Genomic DNA, 13,124 nt, shown 5'->3' with positions numbered 1-13,124 from the left:
CACACCAGCGTTCGCATTTGCTTGTGTGGCAGGAACTTCGCTCATTAAATATTCAACATATGAATGTGACATCACATTCCCAAAGGTAAATTAACTGACACATGTGTAATCACTTTTATCTAGTTAAGATGTTGCAGGAAACTAGCGTCGCAAACGTGATACACACGCGTCGCACACGCGAGCAAAATCATAAATTTATTCAGAAATAGCATCGCACTTGCGTTGCACTCGGACCTAACGTGAACTAAAATCAGCCGAGTTTTTTTCAGCCCAGTCGAACCGATTTTACTCGCATAGATGTGTTTCCAGCCTTATGGTGATCCTCTCCTGCAGGTTGCTGGTCTTCACCTTGGTAAAACTCCATTGACAGTACACTCAGGACTCATGTTTATAAAACACCTTTAATATAAAGTAGTATTCACCCCCACTTGCTAGATAGCAAAGACATAGGCCTCTATGCTAAGTTCCACAGCTTCTTCCTCCTGCACACGCCCAGGAGCATGGGCATGCATATCATTGCTGACTTTACACTGTCCCAATCCGTGTCAGCAGCAAAATTAGCGCACTGACTCCTGAGTGGCACTTCAGATTACACTACAAATACTCAGGTGCACCTTGCCTAGGCATTATTATTCCTGGGGCATTTCCACTATATAATGTAATGGCTAAAACATTATGGGATCAATTATGCACCATATCTCATATGTGTTGCACATGTGTCACAGCAATCTAAATAGCACAATTGCATTGCTAAACATTAATATGGCACTACAGTGCATACATATCTCAAATAGGCATAATATTACTTAGCAGCTGTGGCGCCCCTGACCTGGTCAGGCACCACAGAGTATTGCACCCATGCGGGAGCAATGCTTCCAGGTAATCTCCAAAGGCCAGGATGAGGTGCACACACAAACATATAGTGACCAGGCCTCCCACATTACCAGAGGGGACCCTTGGGTAGCCAGAAGGGGTTAACTTTCAATTCCCAGCTAGGGGTGTGTTCAGGGGCTGGTTGCTAGGAAGCAGGGCAGAGAGAGAGAGGAAGAGGGGAGTCTGGAGGAAGAAGTTGAAGTGTGTGGAAGGGAGCAGAGGAGCTCTCGTGTCAGACAGGTCCTGAGGAGTGCAGTAGCTGAAAGCGGGGGAGAAAGGAGTACCGTGGGTCGGCCTGAAAATCATCCAGAGAGAAGGGTGGCTGAGTACGGAGATCCCGGTATCCGAGCACACAAGGGGAACTAGGTCCCCAGTACAGGCAGCAGATCATCCAGAGCTGCTTAACCTACAGGTGGGGGGGGGTACTTCATGCCCTCACCACGACTACACAGAGCTTGAGCCAAGCAGCAATCACCAGGCCCATAAGGGGACAGGGCCAGAAGCCATGCCACCAAGGCCACGCTGCCGGCAGACGAGCCAGAGAGAGGGGAGCAGGGTGGTAACAGCTTCCCTGGAGGGGTCCTACCACGCTTCAAGCAAAGGATCCTCCTAAAACAGAAAGAGTGCAAGGAAGGCGAGTGGACAGCTACCCTCAGAACGGCCTCCTGGAATTCCTGGTTCAACCTGGTTATCACAGTGTCGCCCGGGCATCTCACCGTGACCTCCAAACAGTGAGTAAACACGTTGAAAGACTTCTTGGACTGTGTTTGAGTCATTCTGCGATCTGTGGTCCCACACACATACACCGGGGCCTGGGGCTTGCCTCACTCTCAGGGGGCTAATATACTGACTGCACCCACCATCAGCCCCAGGCATCCCTTAATCTGCAGTGGCGGTCCCCGCTGACCGCAATACTGAGAGTGGCGTCACGACGAATCCCAAAACGAAGGTTCCCTACCTGTGACCAGACTGTTCCATCCACGTGGAGTCCCTGAAGGTACTGCACCGACACATACTAGCGGGGCTTCACAACTTCTGGCGTCACGAACAGGATTCGAACCTGTGCGGGGACTAGACCTGTTCAGACAGGTGACCGTGTGCCTCAGAGGTCCGACCGCAAAAATTGAACCGCCGCCATATTGCCATCTTCAAAAGCGCGCGCTGCAGCCCGCGCGAGGGAGAAGAGCACCGCCCACGAAGAGGTGTGGCCGCCCCAGAACCCCCACAATTCAGAGAGCGTTCTGACCCCGGAAGTGGAAAGGGAGCGCGCAGATTTTTGAAGAAAAATGGACGCTGCAGGAGGTAGTGCCCCTGGTCAGGGCGACGCAGCCCAAGCGATGCCAGCCCCCGTCGCGCTGGACGCAGCAGCGCCTGGTGCCGGTGCCGCGGTCGCAGCCGCGCCGGCTGAAATCTCCCCCATAATGCCAGTTTCCTTGCTGTATGTCCCAGGAGCGCAATGGCTGCCCCAATACGCCGGTAAAATAGACACGCTGACCGGGTTTAAGAAGAAGATCAACACCCTGCTAGACATGCACGCGATGACTGGTAAGCAGAGGGCCGCTGTGGTGCTGGGACAATTGACTGAGGCAGCAGAATTGGAAGCTGAGTCCTGGACCAATGATGACCGGAGCGCTGTTGAGACCATCTTTGCCAAACTAGCAGCTGCTTTTGAACACCGCACCGAGGGAGAGCTGAGGACGGACTTCTATAACTGCCGGCAGAAGCCCCAAGATAGCATAAGAGCCTATGCCCTCAGGCTGCAGGCTGCACTGCGGGCTCTCAAGCTGGTGGACCCTGTCAGTGATCAGGAAGGAAACCGGATGATGAAGGAACAATTCTTGCGGGGCCTGCGTTCTCCTGAGGATGGGAAGCAGATGAAGCTGTGGTCCCTGGAACACCCTGACGTGGACTTTGCCATTCTGAAAGACAGGGCAGTGAAAGCACTCCAACCTCCTGTGGACACAGACCCCGTCGCACCAGCATGGCCTGCCAGTTCCACGGCTGCAGGAGCGGAATCCTCCTCGCAGACCCTAATAACTGCAAAAGGACTCAACGCGCCAGCAGAGACCATAAGTACGCTATCCTCCCAGGTGCAACAGCTCACTAAGGACGTCGCACAAATCCTGAAAGCAATGCAGTTGCCCTCAGAGACCAAAGTCCCTCATCGGATCCTGCTAGCTGACAACCCAGAGGACGTCCCTTGGATGCGGAGGAAAAGAGGTCCCCCAACCCGAGGCAGGAGCAGTGATCGCTATGACTCATCTGGACAACCCATCTGTCGTCGTTGCCAGGAGGCGGGACACTATGCAAGGGCCTGTCCTTTAAACGAGCCAAACCTGGGGCCGGGGGCCAGTCCTCAGGATTAAGAAGATCAGGCCCAAGTCGCTGCTGTGATCAGTACGTGGGTGGACGTCCTGTCCTGTCCATTGTCCTGGACGGGATCCCTACCCCGGCATTATTGGACACCGGCTCTCAGGTAACCACGATTCCGTATGTCCTGTATCGTAGGTTTTGGTCGGACGACGATCTCCGACCACCGGACCCCTCCCTCACCATCTATGCTGCCAACGGACAACCTATAGACCAGATTGGGGTCAAAGAGGTAACCATAAAGGTGGGAAGGCAGGAAATGAAGGGACAAGGACTGATTGTTGTGGACACTGATATTAGAGAAAGGAACCCGCAAATGATTTTAGGCACTAATGTCATAGAAAATTGCCTAGGGGAAGTGTTGTTGTTGCTTCACCAGATTGTTGAAGGTGCTGAGGGCAGGTCGCAAAGAGCCTTGCAAAAGGAGATCCGAATCATTCTGAGGAAGCAACAGGTAAAACAGACTGGCGGTGAGATTGGTAGTGTACGGGTGATGGATGCAAACCCCATTGTGATACCCCCACGGAGTGAAATGATGATGTGGTGTAGAGCAGCGGTAGGTCTCAGAGGACAAGATTACCAGGCTGTACTAGAGCCCACTCATTCAGACCACTGGCCCACGATTCTGACAGCCAGGGGGGTAGTTGATGTACACAAGGGACGAGTGCCTGTACGAGTGTTGAACTGTGGGGAGGAGGAAGCCAGACTACCAAGGTACGCTACCATAGCCAAACTGTTTACATGCTCAGATGACGCCATAACACCTGTAGGTCCCCTGACACAAGCTGACTCAAAAGAGGGCGAGACCTCCCAAAAGCAGTTAGAGGATTGGTGCCAGAAACTACACGTGGGGACTGACTCTACACCCGACTACCAGAAACATGGGGTTTACAGGGTCGTGCAGGAATACGAGCAGGTCTTTAGTAAGAACCCACTAGACTTTGGTAGGATCAAAGGGGTGCAACATCACATACCCACAGGCAGTCATCCTCCCATTAAGGAAAGACATAGGCCTATTCCACCAGCCCATTACCAGCGCACAAAGGACATGCTGAAGGACATGAAGGAGGCAGGCGTCATAAGGGACAGTTGTAGCCCCTGGGCGGCTCCCCTGGTCCTGGTAAGAAAGAAGGATGGCACGATGAGGATGTGTGTGGATTACAGACGGATAAATCAGATAACACACAAGGATGCCTACCCTTTGCCAAGGATAGAGGAATCCCTCGCTGCCTTGAAAGCCTCTAACTACTTTTCTACCCTAGATCTTACTAGTGGCTACTGGCAAGTATCTGTAGCAGAAGAAGATCGGGAGAAGACGGCCTTCACCACCCCAATGGGTCTCTGTGAGTTCAACAGCATGCCATTTGGACTCTGCAATGCCCCCGGGACCTTCCAGAGGCTTATGGAATGCTGCCTAGGGCACCTCAACTTTGAAACCGTCCTGCTCTACCTGGATGATGTCATCGTGTACTCCAAGACCTACGAGGACCACCTGAAACACCTGGCTGAAGTCTTTGAAGCACTATCCCGATATGGAATGAAGCTGAAACCATCCAAGTGCCATTTACTGAAGCCAAAGGTCCAGTACCTAGGTCACGTGGTCAGTGCAGAAGGAGTAGCACCGGACCCAGAGAAGGTCACAGTCATCCAGGAATGGCCCACACCTACTACCGTCCGGGAGGTACGTCAGTTCCTTGGCTTGGTAGGCTACTACAGAAGGTTCATCAAGGGCTACACGAAAATGGCAGCGCCTTTGCAAGAGCTCCTGGTAGGCCACCCAAAGAAGAGAGGAAAGATCTCCGGCCCGCCATTTCACTGGGGAGAAGCAGAAGAACACTCCTTCAGACAAATGAAAGGGGCCTTGACGGGTGAAGAGATCCTAGCCTACCCTGACTACGGTCTGCCATTCGTACTGTACACAGATGCCAGTAATGTGGGACTGGGAGCAGTGCTTTCACAGGTGCAGGGAGGCAAAGAGCGTGTGATTGCTTACGCCAGCAGGAAGCTCAGGCCTACTGAAAGAAACCCAGAGAATTATAGCTCATTTAAGCTAGAGTTCCTGGCCATGGTATGGGCTATCACAGAGCGGTTCAAGCACTACCTGGCAGCCACCAAATTCACTGTCTTCACGGACAACAACCCCCTGACCCACTTGGATACTGCTAAATTGGGTGCCATGGAGCAGCGTTGGGTAGCCCGACTGGCGAATTATGACTTTACTGTCAAGTATCGAGCTGGCCGCAAGAACGGCAACGCAGATGCTCTGTCCAGGATGCCTCACCTAGCAGACGAGGGTGAAGATGTAGATGATCTTGAAGAGATTGAGCTGCCAGCGTTCCATCGCCATGGAGCAAAACAGTGTCGGCAGTCGCGTGCCAACCGCCAAGAGGTGACCCTGAACCCACTACCTCACTACAACTGGAAGGAGACCCAGGAAAATGATCCAGCGGTAGGCTTGGTAAAGAAACTGATCAGCCAGCCTGGCGCCAGCCTTGACAAAGGAGCCCCACCTGAGGCACAGTACCTATGGAAGGAGAGGGGTCGATTATTCATCTATCAAGACAAACTTTACAGGAGCATCATTGACCCGAGGACGCATGAGAAGGTGTGGCAAGTGATTGTACCACAGAAGGATACGAGGATGGTGCTAGAAGCCTATCACAATGGTGCAGGCCACTTTGGTTGGAAGAAACTGGAGGCCCTACTTAAAGTAAGATTCTACTGGGTGGGCATGAGATCTGCCCTAGAGAAGTGGTGTCGAAACTGCGGGCCCTGCAATCTTAGAAGAAAAGACCAGCACAGCCAGAGAGCACCACTCCAGCCAATCCAAACTAAACGGCCTCTGGAGATCGTGGCCCTGGACCATGTAAAGTTGGCACCCAGCAGACAAGGCTACAACTACGCTCTCACTATGGTTGACCACTACTCCAGATTCCTGGTGGTAGTACCAGTCAAGGACTTGACAGGTCAAACTGCAGCCAAAGCTTTCCAAACACACTTCTGTCGACCACATGGCTATCCAGACCAAGTGCTCACTGACCAAGGACCAGCCTTTGAAGCTGAAGTGTTTAAGGAGTTTTGTAACCTTTACGGCTGCAAGAAGATCCGTACCACACCTTACCATCCTCAGACCAATGGCATGTGTGAGAAAATGAACCACATCATTCTCGACCTTCTGAAGACTCTCCCATTAGAAGAACGAAGTCAGTGGCCGGAAAAACTGCCCGATCTAGTGGACATGTATAACAACATCCCTGTGAGTTCCACGAACTGCACACCGGCATACCTGATGAGGGCCAGACCAGGGAGATTGCCAGTAGATCTGGAAATGGGAGTTGAGACCCCTGAAGACCATCTACAAGGTGCTGATTGGGATTCCAACCGCCAAGCCCAATACAAGAAAGTACAAGAGTGTGTGGAGCGAAGCCTGACTCAGCAGCGTGAGAAACAAGAAAAGGCCTACAATCGAAAAGCACCTGCTGTTCCTTTGATGCCAGGAGATATAGTTCTCAAAAGAAAGAGAAGACGTCATAAACTTGACAATCACTGGGAAGAAGAACCCTATACTGTGTTACCATCGACGCTTAGCAATGAAAAGACATGCCTTATCAGCAAAGATGGAGGAAAAACAACAGCTGTCATTTCTAGAGATCGCTTAAAGAAATGTCCTGAACAACTAAGAATCCCTGAAGAAATTCCCAACCCTTTGCCAGTTCAAGAACCAAAAGAAAAGATGATCCATACTGTACTTGGAGATTTTCCAGCAAGTTGGCCTCAATACAATGGAGCAGTAGTTATTCCAGTTATTACATTCCCTCAATCTGGAGAAGTAAGAGACCCAGAAGAACCTGTTCAGAACCTGGAAGAGCCAAAGGTAGCTGAAGCAGAAGACCATGCACTGGTATCAATACCCAGTACACCCATTATTCACATTGAGACACATACATCGGGTGGGAGGACACAACCTCAGACAGATGACAGTATAGTACTGCGTAGATCAACCCGCAGCAACTTTGGTCAGCTCCCATTACGCTATAGAGAAAGTACAGTTTAGTTCAAAGTGACGGTATGAAAGGTAATGTTTAACCTGTTTATAGTTAAGTAACGTTTAAGCGAAATGTGCCCACAAGGACTATTGTGAGACCTCCTTAAAAATGGACCACCGGTTATGAACTGGCTTTAACCACAAACTTTGCATTGTAAAAAGTTACCTCCTTGGTATCAACCACAGAGTCTGCCTGTTGAGGGGCATGGCTCTGCACCAACAAGGGGGCACGCCTGTTTATGGGGCCTGCCCTCCAACACTCGGAAGCGGGTACGCCTGTTTATGGGGCCTACCTTACACCACTCTCCTCAGGAGAGGAAGATTGGAGGAAAGGTCTGGGGAATGTGATGGCCCAGCTCTGGTCACCAAAAGGACCGGCGACCTACCTCCTGGAGGTTTTTGGGTGGGGTTCGGACATGTGGGTGGTTGGTGGTGGAATGGTACCTGGTATGTTTAAATGTAAATAATTGCCCCTGTGTGGGAAAAGTTTGTAATTACCTTTTTTCTTTCTCTTGTCTTTGCAGCCCGAGGACGTGCTGATGATAACTAAGGGGGAATGTGGCGCCCCTGACCTGGTCAGGCACCACAGAGTATTGCACCCATGCGGGAGCAATGCTTCCAGGTAATCTCCAAAGGCCAGGATGAGGTGCACACACAAACATATAGTGACCAGGCCTCCCACATTACCAGAGGGGACCCTTGGGTAGCCAGAAGGGGTTAACTTTCAATTCCCAGCTAGGGGTGTGTTCAGGGGCTGGTTGCTAGGAAGCAGGGCAGAGAGAGAGAGGAAGAGGGGAGTCTGGAGGAAGAAGTTGAAGTGTGTGGAAGGGAGCAGAGGAGCTCTCGTGTCAGACAGGTCCTGAGGAGTGCAGTAGCTGAAAGCGGGGGAGAAAGGAGTACCGTGGGTCGGCCTGAAAATCATCCAGAGAGAAGGGTGGCTGAGTACGGAGATCCCGGTATCCGAGCACACAAGGGGAACTAGGTCCCCAGTACAGGCAGCAGATCATCCAGAGCTGCTTAACCTACAGGTGGGGGGGGTACTTCATGCCCTCACCACGACTACACAGAGCTTGAGCCAAGCAGCAATCACCAGGCCCATAAGGGGACAGGGCCAGAAGCCATCCCACCAAGGCCACGCTGCCGGCAGACGAGCCAGAGAGAGGGGAGCAGGGTGGTAACAGCTTCCCTGGAGGGGTCCTACCACGCTTCAAGCAAAGGATCCTCCTAAAACAGAAAGAGTGCAAGGAAGGCGAGTGGACAGCTACCCTCAGAACGGCCTCCTGGAATTCCTGGTTCAACCTGGTTATCACAGTGTCGCCCGGGCATCTCACCGTGACCTCCAAACAGTGAGTAAACACGTTGAAAGACTTCTTGGACTGTGTTTGAGTCATTCTGCGACCTGTGGTCCCACACACATACACCGGGGCCTGGGGCTTGCCTCACTCTCAGGGGGCTAATATACTGACTGCACCCACCATCAGCCCCAGGCATCCCTTAATCTGCAGTGGCGGTCCCCGCTGACCGCAATACTGAGAGTGGCGTCACGACAATCCTAAAAGAAGGTTCCCTACCTGTGACCAGACTGTTCCATCCACGTGGAGTCCCTGAAGGTACTGCACCGACACATACTAGCGGGGCTTCACACAGCACAAAATTGATATAACTACTTAAAGAAGTGGTTCACTCATATTTATTATTTGCTAGATCGATATTATGTTGAGAAACAGTGTTTCTCTCAAATACCTTATGTTGGCAATAGTGCCTGTGAGAGACGCTATTGCGGACCGCTGTTCCCCATCGTGTGACCCCTGGCTCCCTGACTTTGGGGATCCGGTGATGTCAAGTTCCATATCACGTGACATCACCGCGGCCGGCCACAGTCTTCCTGAGTCACTGGGCTGTGGGCGGTGTTTCACACTGATCATCAGCTCCCTGCTCTCTCCTCCCTCACAACAAAGTGCTGCAAGCAGGAGACACACTGGCCTGTGATGAGCGTGATCCGGTACTTGACGTGACATCAACAGATCCCCGAGGTCACGGAGCCCAGGGTCATGCGATGGGGAACAGCAGTCCGCAATAGCGCCTCAACACAGACACTATTGCCAACATATGGTATTTGAGAGCAATATTGTTTCTCAACATAATATCGATCTAGAAAATAATAAATATTGGTGAACCACCCCATTAACAGGTATAATATACCACGATATATCAAATAGTATATGTGCCTTCATCTGAAGACACCAATTGTGCTATATATTGTGTGTATTTTGTCTTGCATCATTGTAAATAATGTGCCATGTGAACTGTGATATGTAGTAATGTAAAGTGTAGTAATGTTTTCCTATAATGTTATGCACTGTCCTGTTAAGGGGGCTCATTTCTGCCCAGCAACGAAGGGTGAGCAGGGTCAGAGATAGTTAAAGCCGAAACATGTGCTAAGTTATGTACCTGCTGCCTGGTGAACATAGTTGTTTTGGAAGAACTATCCAGTAAAATTTCATTCCTTAAAAGGATGTGGTGGTCTCTTTCTCGATACGGGTTAACATCAGGTCCTGGCCAGCCGGAGCCATCGGCAACATGTGGCGTTCATATGTATACCGTTCCTTTGACACTAACGGACACACCCAACCAAGACATCATTCTTTATATAGTGTACCAGGCACAGCTTGCGTCAGCACTCAGTGCACCCGGGCAGGTCCGGGGCCCTGGGCAGCCAGGTGGACCCACTCGCCGTAATTAGGTGCGGTGATCAGTTCTGTGACCCCCACGCCGAGTCTCGGAAACTACAGTTCTTAGGGCGTCAGCTGCCTTTACTAGGATATATGCAGTGTAGCCCCAAGCCTCCCCTGTGATGTATATACTGTATCCTCCAGCCCCTCTTGTGATTTATATACTATAGCCCCCAGCCTCTCATGTGATTTATATTCTTTAGCCCACAGCCCCTCCTGTGATATATATACTGTAGCCCCCAGCCTCCCTTGTGATGTATATACTGTAGACCCCAGCCTCCCCTGTGATGTATATGACCCCCCCCAGGGCTATGGAATACTTGGTCCAGGGCCGTATATGTACAGGAATGCTGTGTCACGGGTGTGTAATGGCCGATGCCCAGTTCCATGACCCTGGGGGTCACTTGAAAAGGGATTATATACAGGGGAGATTAGAGAGTTTATATCGTGACGCCACTTGCGGCTTGTGGCGAGGTAGATGGCGCCGCCGCTACACACTCTATTGCCACTGGGGCTGGTGGTGATGGCAGCTTGGATGTTGGCTTCTTTTTCCTGCACCTCTCACTGGTTAGAGGAACCCCGTGGCTTGGAGCATCTGGGGGTCCCCTCCTGTTTGTTGTTCAGTCTCTGGTCCCTACTGCGGGCAGTGTGAACCCTGTAGGGTCAGTGTTCTGTTCCGGTCCCTGGCTCTCTCGTTACTGCTGGTGCCCCCGGATTCTTGGGTCAGTGAGGTCCTGGATGGTCGCCTCACTGTGCAGGTATTTGCCAGGTAGCCTGAAGCGTTCGCCTGACCCAGCAGTGCTTTAGTTCCAGGGGTACCTCGTCATACCCTCACTGCCAACCACTCTCCTTCACCAGCTAGGTCACTGCTACACAACCCAGTCTCTAGACACGTCCATCTCTTGCAACTGTCACTACAGACTGAACCACTGTCTCACTCCTCCCCCCATGGATGTCGGCTAGTGGACTGCATCAGCTCCACCCCTGGGTGGCCATCCATTGGGTCCCAAACTAGTCAGTCACCCATGATTATGAGAGGGAAACTGGGGATGTTTATGTGTTTTGTTGTTACCGGCATTGTTCATCCAGGTCCCTAGGGGTAGGCCCTGCATCTTTGTCAGGATGCAGTACCTTGTAGTGTCCTTTTGGGTTCAGGGCGCTACATATATACAGCAGTCTCACTATGCGTGTTAAAGTGATGTCCATCACGCAGTGCACCCTGCACAGCCACAAGGCCAGGAGATGCTGGATGAAGACAAGCAGGGGACGTGAGTAAGGCTGCTGCCGGCATCCCTATTTTAAAAATTCCTCTAATGTGTCTGTGTGCATGTATGAATCTATGTATGTCAGTGTATATGACTGTGTATATATTTATGTCTGTTTCTATGTATTTTTGCGAAATTATGTTCAAATATGTATATATATATATATACCTATATGTGTATATATTAGTTTATGTATATTTCTGTGTGTGCATGGGGCCCACTGAGACTTTTTCGCCGGGGCCCACAAAAACCTGTAGCCGGTCCTGGTGCCGGAACATCAGGTAGCAGCTCCTCAGCCATGACTACCGCTCCGTGACACTTTACATATAGTTTTTTTTCATGAGAATAAGGTAACTTAGGACACCAGGCGGCAAAAAAGTATAGCAACCCGTAAAGTATATATATTCCTGGACAGTTCAGCATGTAAGAATCTAGCAATGTACACTTGAGGAGATTTGGACCGCTGCACCTTGGGCTTCAGCAATGGTGTGATGTTACGGCTTTCAGACACCTAATGTTGAGTGTTTTGCAGTAAGGGTACCTTCACACTTAGCGATGCAGCAGCGATCCGACCAGCGATCTGACCTGGTCAGGATCGCTGCTGCATCGCTACATGGTCGCTGGTGAGCTGTCAAACAGGCAGATCTCACCAGCGACCACTGAACAGCCCCCAGCCAGCAGCGACGTGCAAGCGACGCTGCGCTTGCACGGAGCCGCCGACTGGAAGCTGCGGAGACTGGTAACTAAGGTAAACATCGGGTTTGGTTACCCGATGTTTACATTAGTTACCAGCGCTGTGTGCAGAGAGCAGGGAGCCGCGCACACTGAGCGCTGGCTCCTTGCTCTCCTAGCTGCTGTACACATCGGGTTAATTAACCTGATGTGTAATGCAGCTACATGTGCAGAGAGCAGGGAGCCGCGCACACTGCTTAGCGCTGGCTCCTTGCTCTCCTAGCTGCTGTACACATCGGGTTAATTAACCCGATGTGTACAGCAGCTACATGTGCAGAGAGCCGGAGCCGGCAGCACAGGCAGCGTGAGAGCTGCGGAGGCTGGTAACTAAGGTAAATATCGGGTAACCACCTTGGTTACCCGATGTTTATCTTGGTTACAAGCTTACCTCAGCTGTCAGACGCCGGCTCCTGCTCCCTGCTCGCTTCATTTGTCGCTCTCTCGCTGTCACACACAGCGATCTGTGTGTCACAGCGGGAGAGCGGCTTTGAAGAAAACGAACCAGGGCTGTGTGTAACGAGCAGCGATCTCGCAGCAGGGGCCAGATCGCTGCTCAGTGTCACACACAGCGAGATCGCTAATGAGGTCACTGCTGCGTCACAAAAAGCGTGACTCAGCAGCGATCTCGGCAGCGAGCTCGCTGTGTGTGAAGCACCCCTAAGTTTCAGATATTTCGTATTTAAACAAACATGACATTTTAACTAAGGTAATTTTCTGAGAAACAATAACTGTTCTCACTTAATGAGCTATGGAAAAGGGCAGTAGATCTCTGCAGACTTGATAATAAAACTAATAACACAGGAGCAAACAGGTGGTGTACATCACCAGGAGCCCCAATCTAGACACATTGTGTAATATCTGTAACGTCTTCAGAGACCCTTGTCTCTAACCATTGGAGAATCTGCTACGTCATGTGATACTAAATCTCCATAGACCCAGATCTTACCAGTTTCACCTGTCCTTTGTATTTTGGCCGAATATGCCTGATCAAATCTTGGCATGGCTTCAACATATTGCTGACACAAAGACTAGATAATTGCTTGCATTTAATAAAGAACAGGTGATTACCATACATCATTTCTAGATGAGGTTCATGTGTTTGGGTCT

This window comes from Anomaloglossus baeobatrachus, chromosome 5 (genome assembly GCF_048569485.1).
Source record: "Anomaloglossus baeobatrachus isolate aAnoBae1 chromosome 5, aAnoBae1.hap1, whole genome shotgun sequence".
Lineage (NCBI taxonomy): Eukaryota > Metazoa > Chordata > Amphibia > Anura > Aromobatidae > Anomaloglossus > Anomaloglossus baeobatrachus.
Note: the sequence above shows the minus strand (reverse complement) of the source record.